Source organism: Notechis scutatus, chromosome 1 (genome assembly GCF_049901735.1).
Source record: "Notechis scutatus isolate UNSWTSFEM ecotype Mainland chromosome 1, rNotScu1.2, whole genome shotgun sequence".
Taxonomy (NCBI): Eukaryota; Metazoa; Chordata; class Lepidosauria; order Squamata; family Elapidae; genus Notechis; species Notechis scutatus.
This window is the reverse complement of record NC_142009.1, coordinates 286,861,888-286,883,007: the sequence shown is the minus strand read 5'-3', so window position 1 is coordinate 286,883,007 and position 21,120 is coordinate 286,861,888.

Below are 21,120 nucleotides of genomic sequence, written 5' to 3'. Positions count from 1 at the left end.
GTCCTTCCCTGATTTCAAGATGATTGTGTATTGGTTTTCAATGTTTTCTTCTCTAGTCCAAACATAAACAACTTCTTCAACCTTTTGTGAGGTTTAATTTCTATGTTTCTCACCATTGTTGTGTCTCTTCCAGAGGGTGTTCCTTTGCACAAAATTTGTACTAAGTACAATGCATTGGGGGGAAGAGAGCACTTCCCCCCAAAACTAATAAAATTTAAGTATATCAATAACTGTAGAATTTCGTGGGGAAGAGCAGACATATGGCGGAGCAAACAGTAGAATTATCTTATTCATTTATAAGAAGCTTGTTCTGTCTGTCCGTCTGCCCATCCCCCCTCCCTCTCCCTCTATCTAAAATTATAAAAATATATACAACTAATAAATTAATTAAATATTATTATAACAAACATATTAGTATCTAAACCAGGGGTGTCCAACCTTGGCAATTTTAAGAACTTTTGGACTGGTTAAAGGATACTATTTCCATTAGATTCACAATTAGATTTAAAACAGTATTTGATCATTTTTTTATTCTTGGTCTTATTAGCAGCATATCTAGAATTATTTTAATCTGCCAGAGTTGCATTTTCTTTAGTATCCGTTTTTGGCCTCTACTTTAGCAGGTAGAAATCCTTTCTTTAACTGGCCTGTACATTGGTTGACCTAATTAAATGTTGAATTGTAGGAGCGATCATTATTTTGTCCTTTAAAAGTTTGACAGGATTCCCCAAGGTCCTAACAATATTGATGAAGATGTGAAAACAGCTTGCATTCAATTGCTAAAAACTTCAGTCATTTTTATCTTAATGTTTTTATCTTAATAAATTATCTTATCTTTATCTTAATAAATACAGATTTATTTTCAAGTCTGTCAATTTTGTTTGAGGATTTTTTTCCCCAAAGATGTTCTGTCAAGAAGGCCAATAGGCTTTTACTTGCTAGTGTTTTCTCAACCAAATGTTGAATTTTGTGTTCATATCTAATTAAACAGATGGTGAATAATAGGTTTGTGAAGTAAAAGATTAGTAATCTTTGCAAAAAATTCAGCATGAGAGTTGATCGACATTTCTGTATTAATTAACTCTCCATGTGTGATTACCCGTAGAAATGTAGTTAAATATATACAAAATGGCTAAAATATTTTTTGCCCATAAGCCTATATATCCTTGTCTCACCCAACTTGCACAGGGTTTGAGAACATCATTTTAAATTTCATTTTCAAGAAGGTCACTTGAACCTATTTAATTTCTAGTGCTTGCAGCAGCATTTTTCATCTCACATAAGACTTTGGGAATAAAAGTCTTATTCCAGCTGCAAAATTTTACATTAGCCAAGGGAATAAGCATAAGGTATTAATCTGCTTGGATTCAATAATATATTCTCTGAGGCACCCAATCATTGGGGAGACTGGCCACCTAGCTTGAAGTAATGTTTAAACAGAACTTTTGTATATATTGCACAACAGTTCCAGCTGTGGGTGAAGCATACATTAAAGCCAGGGGTGGGATTCAAATTTTTTAACAACCATTCTGTGGGCGTGGCTTAGGTGGTGGGCATGGCTTGGTGGTCATGTGACTGGGTGGACATGGCTTGGTGGTCATGTTATTGGCTGGGTGTGGCCAACTCAATATCACTCACATCGAGGCACGTATTTCTTCACCTGGCCTCTCAAGACTGTGGGGATGCTGCAACAGTCGTAAGTGTGAAAAATGGTCACAAGTCACTTTTTTCAGTGCCATTGTAACTTTGAATGGTCATTCCACACAAGCAAAGTACCAGCAAAGGAGGGGAAAAAACCTCTAGAGACGTTCCTGAGAAAGGAAGTCTAGTCCTGCCAAGAATGTAATAAGGGTTAATGGAGAGGCAGTTTCTGTAAGCAACCCCAGAAAGTTTCCTTCCTGCCTTCCTTGCAGGGTTAGGCCAGTAATTTCTTCTAATAACCAGTTCTCCAAACTGCTTAGAATATTAACAACAGGTTCTAGAGAATAGGTGCAAACTGGTAGAATCCCACCCCTGATTAAAGCCCTAACCAAAATAATCATTGGAATATTTCCTAAATCATTGCAGTTAAGGCAATTTACTGGAAATGTGTTTCAAGGTAAATAAAGTCATCTGTTATGTTCATTAGATTTTCCTTTTCCATCTTGAATTCTGATTGATTTGATTGGTTAGGCCAGTCAGCAGTAGTTTTTCTTTTCTCTGGAAACTATGGCAGCTCTCAGTTCTGATTCTTTTGGGAAATGTGGCTCAACACAACTGAAGGGTATCAGACCAGGAACATATATATTTATCCTTATTATCTTCTTTACTCCCTCTTTTATTGATATTATAATTGTTATTATTCTGTATGTACACTTAGTGCTTCTATATCAGAGATATATATAATTTTTAAAAAAATAAAACATTATTACTTAGGCAGGTTTTTTTTTAATTCTTGGTATACTTAGGACTGCTTAATCTGCAGTATGTGTTGGGGCACACAGTTCTTCCAATCTATATATAGCCCTATTCAGTTTTAAATGAAAAGATTGTAATTTAATTTATCCCGCAAGATTTTGATCAAGTAATAATTGCTTATATTAAAACATATCTAATATTTCATCAGACCATTACTTAGCTATAATATATAGCAATAGCACTTAGATTTATATAGCACTTCATAGTGCTTTACAGCACTCTATAAGTGATTTACAGAGTCAGCATATTGCCCCCAATAATCTGGGTCCTCATTTTACCGACCTCGGAAAGATGGAAGGCTGAGTCAACTTTGAGCCTGTGAGGATCAAACTGGCAGTTGAGCTGAATTAGCCTACAATACTACATTCTAACCACTGTGCCACCACGGCTCCTATTATGATAGCTTGAATTGATACTACCATCAAATAAGTAACTATAGTAAAAGTAAAAGTATAATCTTTTGCATTACAGAAGGAAGGAGTGGGCCCATGATGTGTGGATTATCAACTGAATAGAGCTACCATAGGACATCTATCTATAATAATAAGAGCTTCATCACTTGTGTCTCTGCATCTCAAAGCATGCTTCCATTGACCATGATAAATGCAAATAATGGCGAGGCTTAGAATATCTTTTTGAAGCCATCACAGGCAAGGCACAACTGTATTAAATCAGACCAATTCTTTATATGCAAAGCATGTTGCTGATGATTGACAGATGGAATTATGCAACTATTGGCAATGGCAGTAGGGCTTTCAAATATGCTTGAGTTTTTATCTTTCCTTTTAAAAATAAAATCAACTAAAGCAAATATAAATAATTTTTGGACATATTATGAGCTCCTCAAAATGGTTTTAAAAAGCAAAATTATAATACTGTATATAACAGATTTTAGAAAGGTGGAGGGGAGGAAATGAGAAGTCCAATCCTAAATAACTGGAAGTGTAATCGTAGCAGGCCTCTTTGTTGCAGAATTGTCTGTATTGCTTTTCTTGCAAATCTTGAGAGAGGTCAAAAAGGAAGAATAAATGTTACCCTTGGAAATAATCTCTTTCATGTGTCTTGTTCTGCAAAGGACACACTTGTCTTGCAAATGGAACCGTTCGACAATCATTGGTCTTGGAATGTGGTTAAGCTTAATCTTTGGTGCTAACAAAATTGTGCACTTTTGACCTCCCTGTGGTGCGGTAGAATACAATGCTGGAATAAGGTCAAGGAACAGTTTTTGTGCAAAAATTAGAAACTGACACAACTTTTTTCCTCCGGCCAATCCTGAACTTGAAGGTTGGTCATGGAGTGTGTGTGTATATATATATATATACTGTATGTATACGTTTGTGTGTGTGTATGTTGGGTGGGTTGCAAATATTTTTACTACCGGTTCTGTGGGCGTGGCTAGGTGGGTGTAGCTAGGTGGGCATGGTCATGTGACTCGGTGGGCGTTGCTTCTTTTTTGTGCAGCACCCCCCCCCTGCTCCATTTTTTTTGCCTCCTGGGCCTCAGGGAAGCTTCCTGGGAGCCCATTATTGTGCCCTTTTTGTTTCCTGGACCTCGGAAGCGTCCTGGGCAAAGACAGCGAAGGGGATCCTGGCACAGCTGATTGTTGGAACAGCTGATTGCCAGGAGGAAAAAAAAGAAATACTGGTTCGGCCAAGCTGGTAGATGTTTTTTTACTACCAGTTTGGCTGAATGGTAGCATTTTTAGTACCAGTTGCCCAAACTGGGGACAAACTGGTAGAATACCACCACTGGTGTGTGTGAGTGTATGTAGTCCTAGTCTTACAACAGTTCATTTAGTGACCATTCAATAACACTGAAAAAAATGACTTATGACCATTTTTCACGCTTATGACTGTTGCAGCATCCCCAGGGTGACAAGATCAAAATTCAGAAGCTTGGCAAATGACTCATGGTGGTTACAATGCCCTGGGGTCGTGTGTTCATCTTTTGCAATGTTGTGACAAGCATAGTCAATGAGGAAGCCAGTTTCAATTAACAACCATGTTACTGACTTAACAATTGCAGTGATTCACTTAAGAACTGAAGCAAGAAAAGTCATAAAATGGGACAAGACTTATTTAACAGATGTCTCACTTAGCAACATAAATTTTGGGCTCAATTGTGGTCGTAAGACGAGGACTAAATATATACATATACATTATTGGCAATGTCTGTGGGGCTTTCCAATAAGCTTGACTGAAGCCATTTCTGGCTCAGTCCTTGAAAGAAGGTCTTCAGAGCCTTCTAGAAGTCTAAAAGGGGAACACATACACAAACACACACACTTACACACTGGGTGAGAGAGAGGTTGTGTCAAAAGGCCAGGGTAGATATAGATGCCTCCATGGACCTATTAGGTAAAATTTGAAGAAAGGAAGCTGAACTATGTCCACACAGTCTAACATAGTGGGAGTGGCAGATATTCTCAAGGAGTGTTTGTTTGCAAAACAAACTGGAGCACAGTGATAGGTCAATTGCTGCAGTTTTATATAACGCAGATCTTTTTTTCATCTTAAAAATGTGACAATGGATATTTAAGAAAATGTAGAGAAAACATGCCTATCAGGAGATTTGCTCAAGTAGAGATACGCAAACATTTTGCTGAAGCTTTTTGCTGATATGAATATATGATGGGACAAGCTAATAAACATCCCAAATCACACATTCCTAACAAACAGGCACAAATAGCAAGGGCATTGACTAATTAAGCAATCAGATCATCAGAATTTGATGGACGGTGGGGAAATCAAGATGGGCTTTCATTGTTTCACTGCTCATCTGAATCACCATACCAACTTTCACACTTTTACAACATCCCCCCCACACACACACCTTTTTTTTTGATACTGTATAAAGCAATTGCCTTATAAACTACTTTTCCCCCTTCTCCATTGCCATAAGTGGAAAAAACCTGGGACTAAGTCTGTTTCTCTTTATTATTTCAGCCTACAACCTGCAGCAATCCAAAAGCTATATTTGGAATGGCTTGGAGAGTCGTCTCCTGCTTTCCTAAAACCTGTTTGCGTTTCTGTTTTCAGAAGGAATGTCCGTCTGCCTCTGGAAGCAAAGGGAGGGATCTGGCATCCCCTGCATCATGATGTAACCATGCAAATGACTCCAGTAATTGCTGTAATTTGCACAATGATGTCACAACACACAAGATGGCACTGTATCATGCAATAAATGCCCATGCCTCAGACTTTGGAGCTGTCTTCAGAAAATGGAGAAGACTCATTGTTCCTCGGTTGAAGGTAACTTGTGCTTCTGATTTCAGCAATGATTTAACTCCCTACATTTAATTTAATTGTCCGAAAGTGCTGGATTATGCTGTTTCCCTTAGCAGTGAATAACAAACTTTAGAGTTTGAGCAGGGGCTGCTGTTTGATATGCTACTTTTTGCAATGTCCAGATTGTTAACATTCACTGACAAGCTTTCAAATAATGTGTGCACACAATTTTCTGCAAAGGATTCAAATAAAAAAGGATGTATTAGGCTTCCAATAAGCTTAGTAAGTCAATTTTAGTTTAACCCCATAAATTTCAAAAGGTCTTATATATTTCACACAGTCCTTGGCCTCCAAAAATTATTAACTAGCAATTAAGTTAAATCCTCTGGAGAATGTGTATGCAATATTGGCTGATTCTTTAGTTTTGCCTTTAGAATAATGTCTGTGTCTCTGATTTAATCCTACCTTGGTTTTTTTTTTACATACTCACATAATTCATTAGACATAATTAAATGACACTTAAACCGGCTTCTTAATCAACACATGAAGCACACCTTTGGAGATAGTTTACAAAGCAAACTAACAATCTGTTAATGGACTCTGGTGTTGAAATCTAGGACTTTTCTTATTATTTGAATAAAGGTTGGTGCATGGAAACCTGTATGTGAGTATTTGAGATACTGCTCTGTGTGTGTGTGTGAGTGTGTAAGATGCGGGTTTGAACTATTCAGTATCCTTATGAAAGCAAATCCTGCTGGCCTTTGTTGTGCAAACAGAGTTACAAAGAGCTGTTTTTTTATTACTCACCTTTACATAATTTATTGTTTATCTGACATCATTCCAATTGAGATAATACACTCATTTCTATTTTAAGGTGAGTGACATAATACAAATGCAGTTCCCGCTGATGTCAGAACAGTTTGATTTGTTTTGCAAGATTAACTCTGGAATAAGTTGCTGCTTGAAAATGAAGCTAAATATCCAAGGCTCTAGTTAAAGGTACCTTGGGTATTCCACTTTTCTAGCTTTTTTATATGTAAAATAATTTAATCCTTTGAATGTTGTTATGCTTAGAATTTATCCCAACTTGTTGGATGATCTACTCATAGAAGAGAATATTTGTAACTCAGCGCTGAACTGTGGATTCCTTGGTGCTCTCTGAGTTTGGTTGTTGTACGCTGAAGATGTTACCTAGTTTAGTAATGAAATGTCTGCAAAAAAAAAAACCAACCAAACTGAGAGAGCACCAAGGACCCCATAGAATCTACTTGTGTTGCATTGTGCTTGCCTATTTCTTGCTTTCTAGTTTTAATTCTTATAGCATAGACTTTAAATGTGTGATTGATTGAATAATTAGATTTAAGACTGCCTAACCGCCGTATGACTCTGAGCACCTTGGATTGAATTGAATTGAATACTTTATTTGGCCAAGTGTGATCAGACACACAAGGAATTTGTCTCTGGTACAGAAGCACTGAGTGTACATACAGAATAATAACAATTATAATATCAATAAAGGAGGGAGTAAAGAAGATAATAAGAAGGATAAATAACAATACTACAGTCACACTACACTGGGCAGCATTGAGAGAATTAGGTGTTCAGTAGAGTGATAGCACAAGGGGGGAAACTGTCCCTGTGTCTAGTTGTTTTGGCCTACAATGCCCTATCGTGCCATCCTGAGGGGAGGAGTTGAAACAGTTTATGTTCAGGATGCAATGGGTCAGCAGATATCTTCTCAGCCCTCCTTCTGACCCATGCAATATGCAGGTTTTCTGTGGAAGACAGGCTGCTTGCAATTGTTCCTTTTGCAGTCTTAACTATCTGTTGGAGATTGTAGAACCCCAAAACTTGAAGGACTCTACTGCTGATACCATGCTGTTGAATATAGTAAGAGGTGGTAAAATAGAAGGGCTCCTCCTAAAATTATATGTTATATTATACATTATAAAATGAAATGACAAGGGGGTATTTTTAAACTGGCTTTTGCAGAGATTATAATAAAAGATAAAATATAGCCAAAGTTCATTACAATTGATGGAGATGATTGAAGAGGCAATTGTTGATTTTTTTAACTGTATATTTTTATATCACTCTGCAGCTTCTGTGGATACTCCATGTTGCATAATCTGAAAGAGAACACTCAGAAGAATTCATGCATGGTGTTTTTGCTCAAGATGTAATTAAACTGTAGAAGCCAATCAGGTTGCAGTCTCTAGGGAAGATATTCTACAGGGGAAGACAAGATGTCCATGCATATTTTCTGACTGCACTGTAACTAAAATAATTAAAAAACAAATAATATATCCATAAGAATTTCACTGACCTTTTTTAAAATTTGAAAAACTAATTTACTTTAATTAGATTGAGAGAGAACTGCTGGAAAAAATGCAAAGAATTTGTTTTGTGTGGCACAAAGTTAAGTTTGTGATCATAGTAGTTTCCCTGTTACAAAAAGTAATGATTGATGAAATTCAATCAGTTAGATCTTTGAGAATTGCCAAAATAGCATATAGCTGGACCTCTCAACACCTTAACTTTGAGGGCTATATCAAAATGAACATGAACAAGTTTAATGAATCTTCAGTTTATTGAGTTTAATATATTCATTCTATCATAAATAGTTTTTTAAAATAATAATCCTTAAGTAGCAATAGCATTAGACTTTTATACCACTTCATAGTGCTTTACAGTACTCTCTGGATGGTTTACAATGTCAAGATAATGCCCCCAACAATCTGGACCCTCATTTTACTGACCTTGGAAGGATGGAAGGCTAAGTCAACCTCGAGCTCCTTCAGGATTGAACTCCTGGCTATGGGCAGAGTCATACTTCAAAACTGCATTCTAATCACTGCACCACCATGGCTTAAAGGAAAGATGTTCCATAATTTGATAAATAAACAGCCAAATGACAGTATAAAATCTATGTTTATTGAAAGCAAGTTCCACTAAATTCCACTATATAGCAGTAAATATATTTAGGTTTGAATTTCTATATGTGTCTTCTTATTGTTATATGAAATCTGATAAAAATTATGCTTATATATTCATACTTTGAGTTGGTCCATATGTTTAATCAAAGTCCTACAAAGCTTTTGCCAGCAGAATATTCAAAATGCTGCATAGGTATTAACTAATCAAGGAATGTTGACAGATGATGAACTCTACCACTAATTGTGCTGCTAAGGTAACAAAACGATCTCTACTCACCTTGTAAGGTACAGTACATATCACAATGTTTGGACTGAAATGACATACTAATAGAAGATAACTATGATGGCTAGATAAAAAATTTAAATAGCACCTTTTCTATCAATTTCTGAGCTTGATGTTTCACATTTCCAGTGCAGATATAATTTGGTATGATTTATTCCATGAAATCAATAACCTTAAGATTTGCACATTGCCATTTTGAATCTCATTCTCTTTACACTCTGATTCTTTGCTAGAGTATGACTTTGTGATGATTTAGGATGCTTAGGTACTTGTGCGGGGATGAATTTTTAGTATCACATTTCTTCTGACATGTTTCTCTTTGTCTATTTGCCAGCTGTTTTCCTATGTTTTCCCTTTTGATTTGTTTAAACAGAGTTTAGTTAGCCCTCAACTCAGAATAATTTGTTCATTTTTATTTTTATTTTATTGACCCTATGTTCATTTATAAGCGTTAACAAAACCAAAATATTTATTCCTAATTATTTTCCATGGAACAGTGTAATATTCTTTTGCTTTGAATTATGCAGGGAAGAGTTTGTAAGATATTCCAATCAGCAAAGAAAGCAGCTATTTTCTCCTTATCTTCACCCATCCTCTTTCTCATTCCCTCTACCTACCATTCTTTTTCTTACCTTATTCTCCCTGTAAAAACCTATACGACATTGCAGTGACAAATAGAAGATTGGATAGGTTGACCCCATATTAAGATACAATTAAAGTTTTTGTTTCCCAAAAGAGCTCTCTCACCTAATCACATCTATACAGTATAAAGGCAAAATTGGTGAAAAACAGCCTGTGCCTTTACAATTTTAACAAGAATCTTCAAAAAAGATGAGTTTAGCACTTAGAAGACATCACTGATGGAACATTCTTGATTGGGCAATGCAACAGTTGTTCTCTCCAGAACAATAACTTTCAGTTAATTCCAACATTCTGTAAAAACAGGGAAAAGAAAAAGAGGAAATAGCTGCATAAATACATCAAAGCAGCATGCCCATATGACCCTTTAGTCATATTCCCTGTAATAACCTTATCTAAACATCAAAAGTTATTAAAGAAGGAAATTAATAGCAATTGTACAGTAGTTGTATTGATTTTATTTGGAATTCTTTATATGTGATTTTTGCCTTTGCACATATTGTATACTGCAATTACTATTTCCCAGTACACTCCTTTAAACACAAGATAGACAGGAGAGAAAGAAGGAGGGAGGGAGAGAGAAGTTTGGCTATGTTTATATTAGAACTATCCCCACATGCATAGTTAGCTACTTCATGTACTTTGGAATGGAATAGAATTCTTTCTAGAATTCTTTACTGGCCAAGTGTGATTGGACACACAAGGAATTTGTCTTGGGTGCATAAGCCCTCAGTGTACATACAAGCAACAAATGATAAATCATGCTCATAATCATAAAATGCAATCACCATGAATAATAAAGGACTAGCTTTGTTAGCTTTTGGGCTTTGAGCAGGAAGTTCCAAATGACCTTCCTTGGTATTTTCCTGTAGCTGGTCTAAAGGGTTCAGCAGGTTCTGACCAGTTCTGGAGAACCGGTAATAGAAATTTTGAGTAGTTCAGAAAACCGGCAAATACCACCTCTGACCGGAGATTTTACAGTATCCTTCCCCTGCCACATCCACCAAGCCACACCCACAGAACCAGTAGTTTAAAAAAATTTGAATCCCACCACTGGAGTGGTCCTTGGTAAGACAACTAGAAAGATCTTATTTTCTTAGGGAAGTCAGTGGACCAGCTTATCATAATTATCTTTTACTGGATAAACCTCTGGAACAGGGGCCAATAAAGCCTGAAATGCCTCTTACCAGTCTGTAACAACGTTGTATAAACTTCAGTACTCTTTCCGCAAACATTATTTGTTTACTTTCTTTCATCTTGTCATTATTCTCTTTTTTTCCACCACCATCCTACTGATCACCACACATCTTTCCCTTTTCTCCTTCCAGTTTTCTCCTCTCTCCTGTGTCCTGATCACCACTGCCCCAAGCATTCAATTAAGGTTCTTTGTCTTTGAAAGCATTCCCCAAAAGTTGCCTCATACATCTAAAAATCTGCCTAGCCTCATGTGGTAATCCCCTATTCATAAAGAAGCCTCAGCCTTCAATTTATACTGAATTTGGCTGAATACAGCAGGAATAGATATGGATGGCTAGAAAGAAACAGTCTAGGATTATGACTCAGAATCAGTAAACTGTTGTGCCAGAATCTGTCCTCCAGTTTTCTGAAAATGTTTTTCCCTAGAGAAAGCAGTTTGTTTTCCTCCCTTATTCTCAGGATACCATAGAATTTCTTTAGAACTTCTTTTGATTATGTTCTGAATTTACTCCATTGTTGCAAGGTTACTGCATTCTGTGACACATCTGTCCATCACTCTGCCATCTCCCTGGTTGCTTAAATTTTCTGATTTGAAAAAGCCCCCAGAGAGGATGCCATACATTTTCTCCAGGAATTTAATTAAAGTATGGAAAGTCAGAAAGACTGCAGATGGCTGGAGATAAATTCAGTGAAGGGCACCCCATATCTAAAGACAGTGCCAGAACACTCTATTAGGACTGCCATACCTCAGCTGCAGCCATCTGGATGGCCACTAGATAGCGGCAAAGAGGTACAAAACATTCTTTTGCTGCCATGCAGTGATTGTTCAAGTCCTTGCAGCTTGGGGATCAAAGCCCCATTCTTCACTAAAATTATTTAAATAAGAAGCATTTCTTCCTTGGAAGTAAGATATCAAAAGCTGTTATTGTCTTATCAAATAGGATGAAGAAGGTAAAAAAGCATAGAAGAAAATTTGAGCCCTAAAGGACTCTTAGATGATACAAATATCTGCCTCTAGATCCATGTGGCCAACTTGTACACACAACACTGTCCTGGGCAGGAGGAGATAGTCATTTTTTGTAAGTTTGCTTGTCCTAAGTTGTATAAGGTAACAAATTAGCTCCACACCAACATGCATTAGTAATTAGTATACAAAAGAGACGAGATCTAAAACTAAATTACAAGCATTTTTGGCTGAAAAGAAATTCTAAAAATCCTTTCTTTATTGTCAGCAGTCATTAGATTTTGCACGATCTTTGTTTCTAATGCAGCATAGGAAGATGTTTGAGGGGAAAAAAACACCAAATCTAGAAAAAAAAACCACTAATGTTTTCATATAATTATCGTAAAATACAAGGATCTTGAAGTAACATTGAATTATATTCCTAAAATATAGAATTTGTCATCTTGTGAAGAACCTTGGCTTTATTGAACTTGGTGATAAAGATAAGATAACCCTATGTAACTAGAAAGAAAGCCACTCCTAATTTTAAGGAATAAATCTGGCATATAAGTTTGTTATCTATTTTTTAACTCTTTTGTGTTCTAAAAATGAGATGATGGCACAATGTTGCTATGTGGTCCAGATTTAATGATAATCTCAATGATTGATTTTCTTTCATAAAGGTATTTATATGGACCTTTTGTTATATTTTTGTTTATTTAATTACTATATTTAGTTTTATTGTATAACTACTATTCAGAGTTCACTTTCTTCTTTTGCACATTTATTTATATTTAAACCATGTATATAGTTGCCCATCTCATAGCAAATGTTAGGAATGATAGTCACCTAACAGTTGGGTTGGCAATATATAAACCAGGATAGTTATTTAATACTGTTATATCTTTATGAGAGTGCTGTAATTGTGATTGGCTGAGGTTCCTCCGACGGCCATAAGATGGAGCCAGAAACCTGGTTTGTTCTCTTCTTGCATTTCCCTATTGCCTTTTGCCTGATCATCGTTTTGCTTGGATTGCTGTGAGTCTTGCAAACTGTTAGCAAACTCCATTTACTGAACTTTGTTTTGATACTGGACTTCGTTTTTGGATTATCCCTGGACTGATTGTATTGAATACTACTTGCTTTAACCATGTATGATTTGGACTGTTTGTTGGACTTTGTTTACCCATCTACTGGAAGTAAAACCTACATTTTACTATTCAGTGTATCTGTATGCTGGTTGTTTGTTATTCAACACCACTCTCACTACATGTCCCTGAGTGCATTCATTCTCCTAACGGGGAATACTTCAACAGCAATGACTATAAAGTACTGTATTAATCACTAATAACATTTACAAGAACATGTTTTTTTAAAAAAAAAATCTATAATCATGCTGCAAAGTACTGAAAAATTGTTGTGTTATTGCAGAGCAAGGTAGAAGAGAAGGAGAGGGGAAAACTGAGATGGAGCAATCAGTTTCCACTTTCAACTGAATGAGTGAAATGTCTTTTTTTTTCTTTCAAAAAATGAATTTGAAATATTTCCTTGTTGCCCTTTCTGATGCGGAATATCAGTTGTAGACTATCATGAAGCTCCTTTTCCAATCATGAACTTCAGAGCTGACATCCTACTTTTCCACCTAAATGTGAATAAACAGATTAGTATACTGTAAATCACAAGAATTACTATGCTACACTCTTTTATATTCCTCTCCAGGAGGCTCTTTTATATTCCTCTTCAGCTGGCTATACAGACTTCCAGGATCTTCACTCCATGCATCTTTCCCAGCAATTTCCTACTTTTGCTTCCCTTGTGTAATGGTCTAGATCAGGGGTGTCAAACTTGTGGCCCACGAGCCAGATGCGTCATGCGCTGGCCGTAATTACCCCCAGTCTAGGAAAGGAGAAAAAGTTGTGATACATCAGATGACAACAACGTATCATCATGAGTTTTTATATCCCTGGTCTAGATCTTCTGCATAGGCTCAATCATCATTGAGTAATGCTGGCTCTTTCCTTACATTTTCTCTACCCCAAGTTTGCATTCTTACAGTTTTATTTTTCCCAGAATTGCTGATATCTCCATTATCTCTTTTTTGAATACATAAAGACCAGCCCACAGAAAATGAGTCCCCTACTATAGAAGTTCTTCTATCAAATTTACATAGAAATCACTAAGTTCAAAGGTAGACATTTAAGAGGAAATTAACAGACATTCTCTTGAAACCAAAAGGACTTGAATGCCACACAAAATATTCTAATTTGATTTTAAAACAGCCAAATCTCATGCGCTACTATAAAGAACAGATTTTTTTTGTGGAATAATCTTTCATAGACCACATTCTATTTCATCAGAAACATGGAGCATGTAAGAGAAGGAATTTATGTATATGTAATATTATACATGTAATAATGTACATGTAATATTTTTAGACTATGCTTTTTGGAACAATATCAGGGTATACTTTCATGGTTCTTCATCAAGTGTAAATGAAAATGTACAACAGTTTGGAATTATTCACCATCAGGGAAAATCTATGAAGCTTTTTAAGAGAAGTAATATCACTATCTGTTAATATAAGGAATATTGGAAAATATGTTTTTAAAACTCTCTACAGGTGGTTTTACATCTCTCAAAGTAGTCAGCTAGCACAGATAGGGATCAACTTGGTTGGGAATTCCCAAATTCTGGAAACAATAGTCCCTATCTATTTCTAAGTCACTTGTTAGGAAGGGGTCTCTAAGGAAAGGCACCAATTAAGATTAGTCCACCTAATTTGAGTGATAATGTTACATGTTCACAGAGAGTTTTAAAATGCCAGAAAAATGCCAGGCTATAATGTTTCCATGAAGAGAAAGTGTATGATTATATAAAACTTTCAGAGTACAATAAAAGTCTAAAGAAAATATAATCATTATTGTTGGTTTATCGCCTCAAACATGTTGTTGCAAATGTCATTATATCAGATGAGTTGGGTAACAGGTTTTTCCATTTTGTGCTTTATTTGACAAGGTGATTCATTGTCTCATGCAGTTTAAGATGTCAGTCCTGCTAAAAGGAAATGAGCAGCGCTGATTCACATGTGCATATTTCCCTTCATCAAAATATGTGATTAAGGAAGTGTTATTCTTTAGAAATGGTCTTACCCAACTCTGAAACAGGAGTGTTTTTCTTTATTGAAACATAATCTATCACAGCAGCCTCCATGGTAACTGCATATGCTCCACATCACCTATGGGATTCATAGTTCAAATACCAAAACAGTCATAGTGGAGATAATTGTAATGCTGTTCTCTAGTAGCCTGACAAGTAATTGGAATCATTAATTCTTAGCACATCCAATCTACCATATTAGAATGACTAACAGTTTGGTATTAAATAGCAGCATATTTAGTAATAGCATCCTAGTTCTTTAAATTTTACCAACGTACGCTAGCAGATAGATGTACCACTAATTTTAATAGAACTATAGTCCTTTTTTCTTGTTTTAAATGTATTTCACTTTTTTATTTATTTCAAGTACTTTTTATTTATTTCAAGTACTTTCAAGTTCATTCAGGATGACTCTTAGTAGATTATAGCAAAGTATCAGGCATATAAATGTAAGCCCTATAAATTAACATGTAAAAATCAATAAATAACCACTTCACAATAATATAAATGTCATCTTCACTTTGTGTTTGTGTGTGTGTGGGGGGGTATGCATGTGTACACACAAATGCACATGTGCATCATCAAGTCAGTTTTTCACATCTGGAGAGTGCCTAGATTAGTCTCTGCGGTTTTCTTGAGGGACTCACCCAAAGTTTCCCAGGTGGCCTTGTGCCTAAGGTGGGACTAGAACTCATAGTCTCCTGGTCTCTAGCCTGATGCTTAACTAATATACCAAACTGGCTCTCAAACTCTTATCTTTATCCATTCAAAATTCCATGCTATTTTAACAGAACCACCAATTTTCTAAAGTTCAACAGCTAATTCCACAATCCCATATGTTTTTAAAGGATCCATGTTTTTAACAGTTTCCTAAATCTCAAGAATAAAGATGCAATTGTTAAATTTGATGGAAGACCCTGTTGAAAATGCCCATCTCTGTGTCCCTTTCCAGGGCCCTTACTTCTTTGCAGGCATATTTTGCATGGATAGAATTCTGGGATTGTTCCAAAAATCATTAGCAACATTGGCAGATCAGAGTGTGAATTCTAAAATCACACTATTCTGAAACATAATGTTAAGGTATCAAAAAGTAAAGTTTACAGATAATGATAAGATCCTAAAGAGCAGGCATAGTTCTATGTTGAAGAGCCAGTAAACAGCAGAAATCCAATTGTGCCAACAATCAATTCAGAAGTTACTATATGAACCATAATGAAGAAGCAGTCAGTGAAGAAAAGAATAAATGTAGACTGCTTAGAAGTCTAAGAAGAAAGTCTAAGAGTCAGTTTGCTGATGTTTAGAGGCTAGAAGCCTGGAGAGTGTGAATTCTGGTCCTGCTTTAAGGCATGTATGCACTTGGGCGGTTACTCTTTCAGCCCAACCCACCTCACAGGGTTGTTGTTATAGGAAAATTAGGAAGAGGAAGAAATACAGGTAGTCCTCAACTTACAACCACAATTGAATGCAACATTTATGTTGCTAAATGAGAAATTTGTTAAGTGATCTGACCATTGCTATGGACTGATAGCAATATCCTCCTACTTCTGTTCAGTTGGTGACTACAGTAATAGAAGAAGAAATTCAATTCTGGAAAATACCTGAGGGAGAAAAATGATCCAAATTTAACTAGTAGGCTCTTCTCTAGAGTACTGTAGAATTACATGAAGAATTCTTTGGAGCCCAAGACTATTCTCTCTGCACAGGTGTTTGCTCATCTCAGTCTTCCAGAATTTCTCACCTTTCTGCCATCTAGCTAGCATTGACCAACATGGGAGCAGCTGTGGAGTAGAAATGACAGGTTTGCTTTCACTTGGTCCCTTTGCCTTCCCTGTTGCTTTTGATACAGAAACTACTGGTTCCTATTTAGGCTACTATGTCATGATTGTGAAATCTGGACCACCATTTGACACGACAGCAAAACACACAGAAAACTTTTACCTTGTTGTTGCATCTAGGTGTCATGTGATATTTTTGTTTTGCCCAGCTAGGGTAGCTCTACCTGATATGATCAGCTTGTTAAAAGCCTGGATCAAGGAATGGGGTAGTAAGTAGATCAGAGGGAGTCCTGGCACTTTTGTATCCCAAGGTTGCTGTTTCTCCTAATTGTTTCTCCAGGCAGAACTCTCTGTTTCAATCCTGTGTGTATACTTTGGTAAAAAAGAAAAAAAAAGAACCAAATCCAATTCCAACAATTTGTGTTTTCTTACAGTTAATGTCACCAGTCTTCTAAATTCTGCCACTGAATTAGAAATTAGAAATTCTGCCACATTTAGAAAAGTAGACACCGTGTCCTTTGGATTCTGTGAATTGGTGACTTTAAAGAAGTGGGAGGTTCCCATCTCCCTTTGGAATAGAAAGGAGGAGAAAATGGCATAAAACATGAATATGTATCTACTAGAGCTTTGCATATTTCAGACGTGATTCAGAAGTTCTTCAGACTTAATATGAGTACAACTCTTTTCTGATAATTCATTAGAATAGCCAGATTTCCATAGAATCTAGAAAAAGGTACCATCTGAACTTTAATTAATAGATTCCTTAAAGCAGTGGAACTTTATTTTCAGGCTCTTGCACAAGCTTCGAAAGGGCTAATGAGCAATGGAATAGTCTTGCACTCTCAAGGGGACCAAGGCACTTCTGAATAAATTCCCAAACCATACATGAGACTAATATCCACCTCACTATATAGATGGATTAAACCCACCTGCTGACCCATCACATCTGTTTTAAGGCCCTCTCAATGTCCACTATAATTATTAGATGGAAAAATCCCACAGCAGAATAAGAGAGGCCATGCTCTGTTTTGCGGGGTTCATGTTTTAGCATCAGATGATGGCAAAATTTTCTGCCTGACATTCTGATAAGACACTGCCAGTCAGAATAAACCATGCTGAGTTAGATACAGCCCAAGTGTTACTTTCAGAAGCAAAATAGATTATTTTGAGGAGGGAGGGTCAGTGGTTTCATTGTCAAGAACTTTAGTAGGTTTCTGGCTGCAGCAATTTTTTCTATAGCTAGGAGATACAGTACCATTTTAGCCCTACAGTGACTTTTGATTCTATAATCCTTGTAGCAATGAAGATCAGCAGATTAATTATATGTCATGGTAAAGACTGAAATCTATTGATATATCAGGTATTCACAAATATTAAATTTCAGTGAAAAACCTTTGGGGTTTTGCTTTTAGAAAGAAAAGTAAATGACACTGTCTTAAGTAATCATTCATTAATTTGAATCTTGTTTCATGCCTGTCATACGAGTATAAACTTCTCTTCACTATTATCTTATTCCACATATATCTTTAAAGGATTCACAACTTCTCCATTTCTAAATGATGTTCTACAACAAATCAGATTCTACCATATAGCTATTGAGACCCAGGTCAAATAGGCGATGATACTGTGCTAAAAGCATTGGAAAAATAATCATCCATGTATTAAAAATGGCCTTCAGTGAGACTTAATCTTGCATGGCCAATTTTCCAACTTAATTAGATATCTCAGCCATATGAGAAAATCTGACATTTTCACATTCCAGAATTTTATGTCAAAATGTAAATGCCCATGAAATCCACGATGCTTTGTAATACATGCATTTAACAATGATTCATGTTTGGTAAAAGCCACATATTCACCTAGGATGTTCATTATAATTACTGTGCCAGGAGAATTTAGAACTGGAGCTTAAAAAGGAGTAACCAACATTTACACGATGTATAGAATTGATAAGTCTTAAGCACTGTTCACACCCCAGTCCATCTATCTGCTCAAAGAGGGAACAGAATATTGGACATTTAAGTGGGAGGAAATTGGATGATGTTTGAGAGAATTGCTGATATTTTATTGGGTGACAGGATATTTTCTTTCTTTCCTTTTATTCTTTCTTTCCCCAAATGATGAGCAAATCCAAGTTGTAACACTAAGCATCATCTTAGCTGTAGTTAGCAGCTGGATTCCTAATGTCTTGACAAAGATGCTGGACAATGTGGCTATGGTGTTTGTGAGAACACCCATGAATATCCCAAAGCTTGCCCTCATTTTTTCACATTATCTTGATGATGATTTAAATATTTTCACCTGACATCGTTTTACAATTTGCAATGAAATAAGTGTAACTGATTGTAGGGTGAATAATGGGAACATACTTGCCCTGCCTTATTTGCAATCTTTGAATTCCACAGATGCCCCCCTGGGATGATAGACAACATTTGAGTGGACTATGTGTTTTGTGAAGGAGAAATCCCACCTGCCAGTTTTCAGTGGAAAATGTATTCTTTTTTTCAAGGGCACTTCTGAAGTGTCTGTCTCCTTCTCTTTTTTGTTAAAGTTTGTCTTCCTTCCTCATTGTTTATAATGGCAGCCAATTTGTTAATTAGCAACCATCCTATTGCAGCCATTTTGTAACATGTCTACTTTATCCCAAATATGCCCAAAGCCTCTCCCTCCCCATACAATTCCCCTACTTTTGTGGTAGAATGAACAGTTCATTTTGTATTCATCAAAATAAAACAAGGATTAGATGATTAAACAATTAGGATTTAGTGGATAATTTTGTAATTGGTGTCTGATGGTGACTTTTTTATTCTGTGAAGAAATATAGTTAGAAATATATAGTATATATCTTACTTCAAGCATATGTAGAAGGAAGCTGTGGTGATGCAGTGGGTTAGAATGCAATATTGCATGCTAATTCTGCTGACTGCTGATTGCCAGCAGTTCAGCAGTTCGAATCTCACTGGCTCAGGGTTGACTCAACCTTCCATCCTTCCAAGTTTGATAAAATGAGGACCCAGATTGTTGGGGCCAATATGCTGACTCTGTAAACCACTTAGAGAGGGATGTAAAGCACTGTGAAACAGTATATAAGTCTAACTCAGGGGTTCCCAAACTTGGCAACTTTAAGACTTGTGGACTTCAACTCCCAGAATTCCTCAGCCAGCTTTGTGGAGTTGAAGTCCACAAGTCTTAAAGTTGCCAAGTTTGGAGACCTCTTGTCTAAGTGCTATTGCTATATTGTAGAGGTAAAGGGAATGGCCTTGAAGGACAGACCCTAATCCATCCCCCAAAATTAACTTGACAGAACATCTTAGACAGGCCCCTTCCTAATTCATGGGGAGATAAAGGAATGGAAGGAGGAGAGAATTGTGACTTGAGAGATTCTGTTACGATAGCCATTCAAATAAATGTCATTTTAAGCCTATATGGTTTCATAGCTGGTCTACTTCATAGGCTGGCAAACACTTTGTGTTGTATTCATATATTTAAAATGACAAATTGATCATATAAATGAATTTTAAATTTAAATTGAAAACAAATAACATTTCCCACAAATCTTAATGACTTAATGAAGCTGTTTTAAGGTAAGCTTTAGTCTGAAATAGTATTGACGAACATGAAAGTAAACAAGTGATTTAAACAGGTACAAATACTCTACCCATATTTCTGACTTTTTCAATACCCTTCTGCTAAACTCTCAGAGATATGCGTGATAAATTAATTGTGAACCTTGTTAACAAATGACTCTCTTCCTCTTTGCTCTGGGCCTTCGTTTTTGGATTATTGTTATTAAACATTAGAATCACCCACCTTGGCCATTTCATTTTGTTGGCTCTGTTGCTAAAACAGCTCAGTAGCAAAGTACGTTTTTATATACAGATCTTGGGTTAAATTTCTGGCATCTGACCAGGCAGCAGGTGATAGAAATGACAGCTGTTGGAGTATTTGGTGTTCTCCTGTCAGTCAGAAAAAGCAGCTCTAACTTGATGTAAGGCAGTTGCTTTTGTTTCCTCCCCATGCGCAACCCCCCCCCCCCGGCAGTGATTTAGCAAACCAATAATATGGTTCTATAATTCTTTAAATGGAGAGTTCTTTAAAATAGAATTATTTGTACATAGTATTAATTTCCTGAAGGCATCTGGGTAGAATTTAATCATGGAATAAGCTATGCCAAATCTGCCTTTCCTCCCCCCACCTTCCTCCCTCTCTATCTATCTATCTATCTCATCTATCTATCTATCTATCTATCTATCTATCTATCTATCATCTATCTCTATCTATCTATCATCTCTCTCTCTCTCTCTGTGTGTGTGTGTGTGTGTGTGTGTACGTACTTTTTGGGAAGTTTGAAACATTGTTTCCACTTCCATAGACAAATCACATTTGGGTTGGCAATACTTAGTTATTTCAGGAAAAAATTGATTTGGTTTCTTTTATACATTTAAAATTCTCAGATTTTATGTGCACATTGTTGGAAGAAAAGTAAATAAAATAGCCAGACATTTTC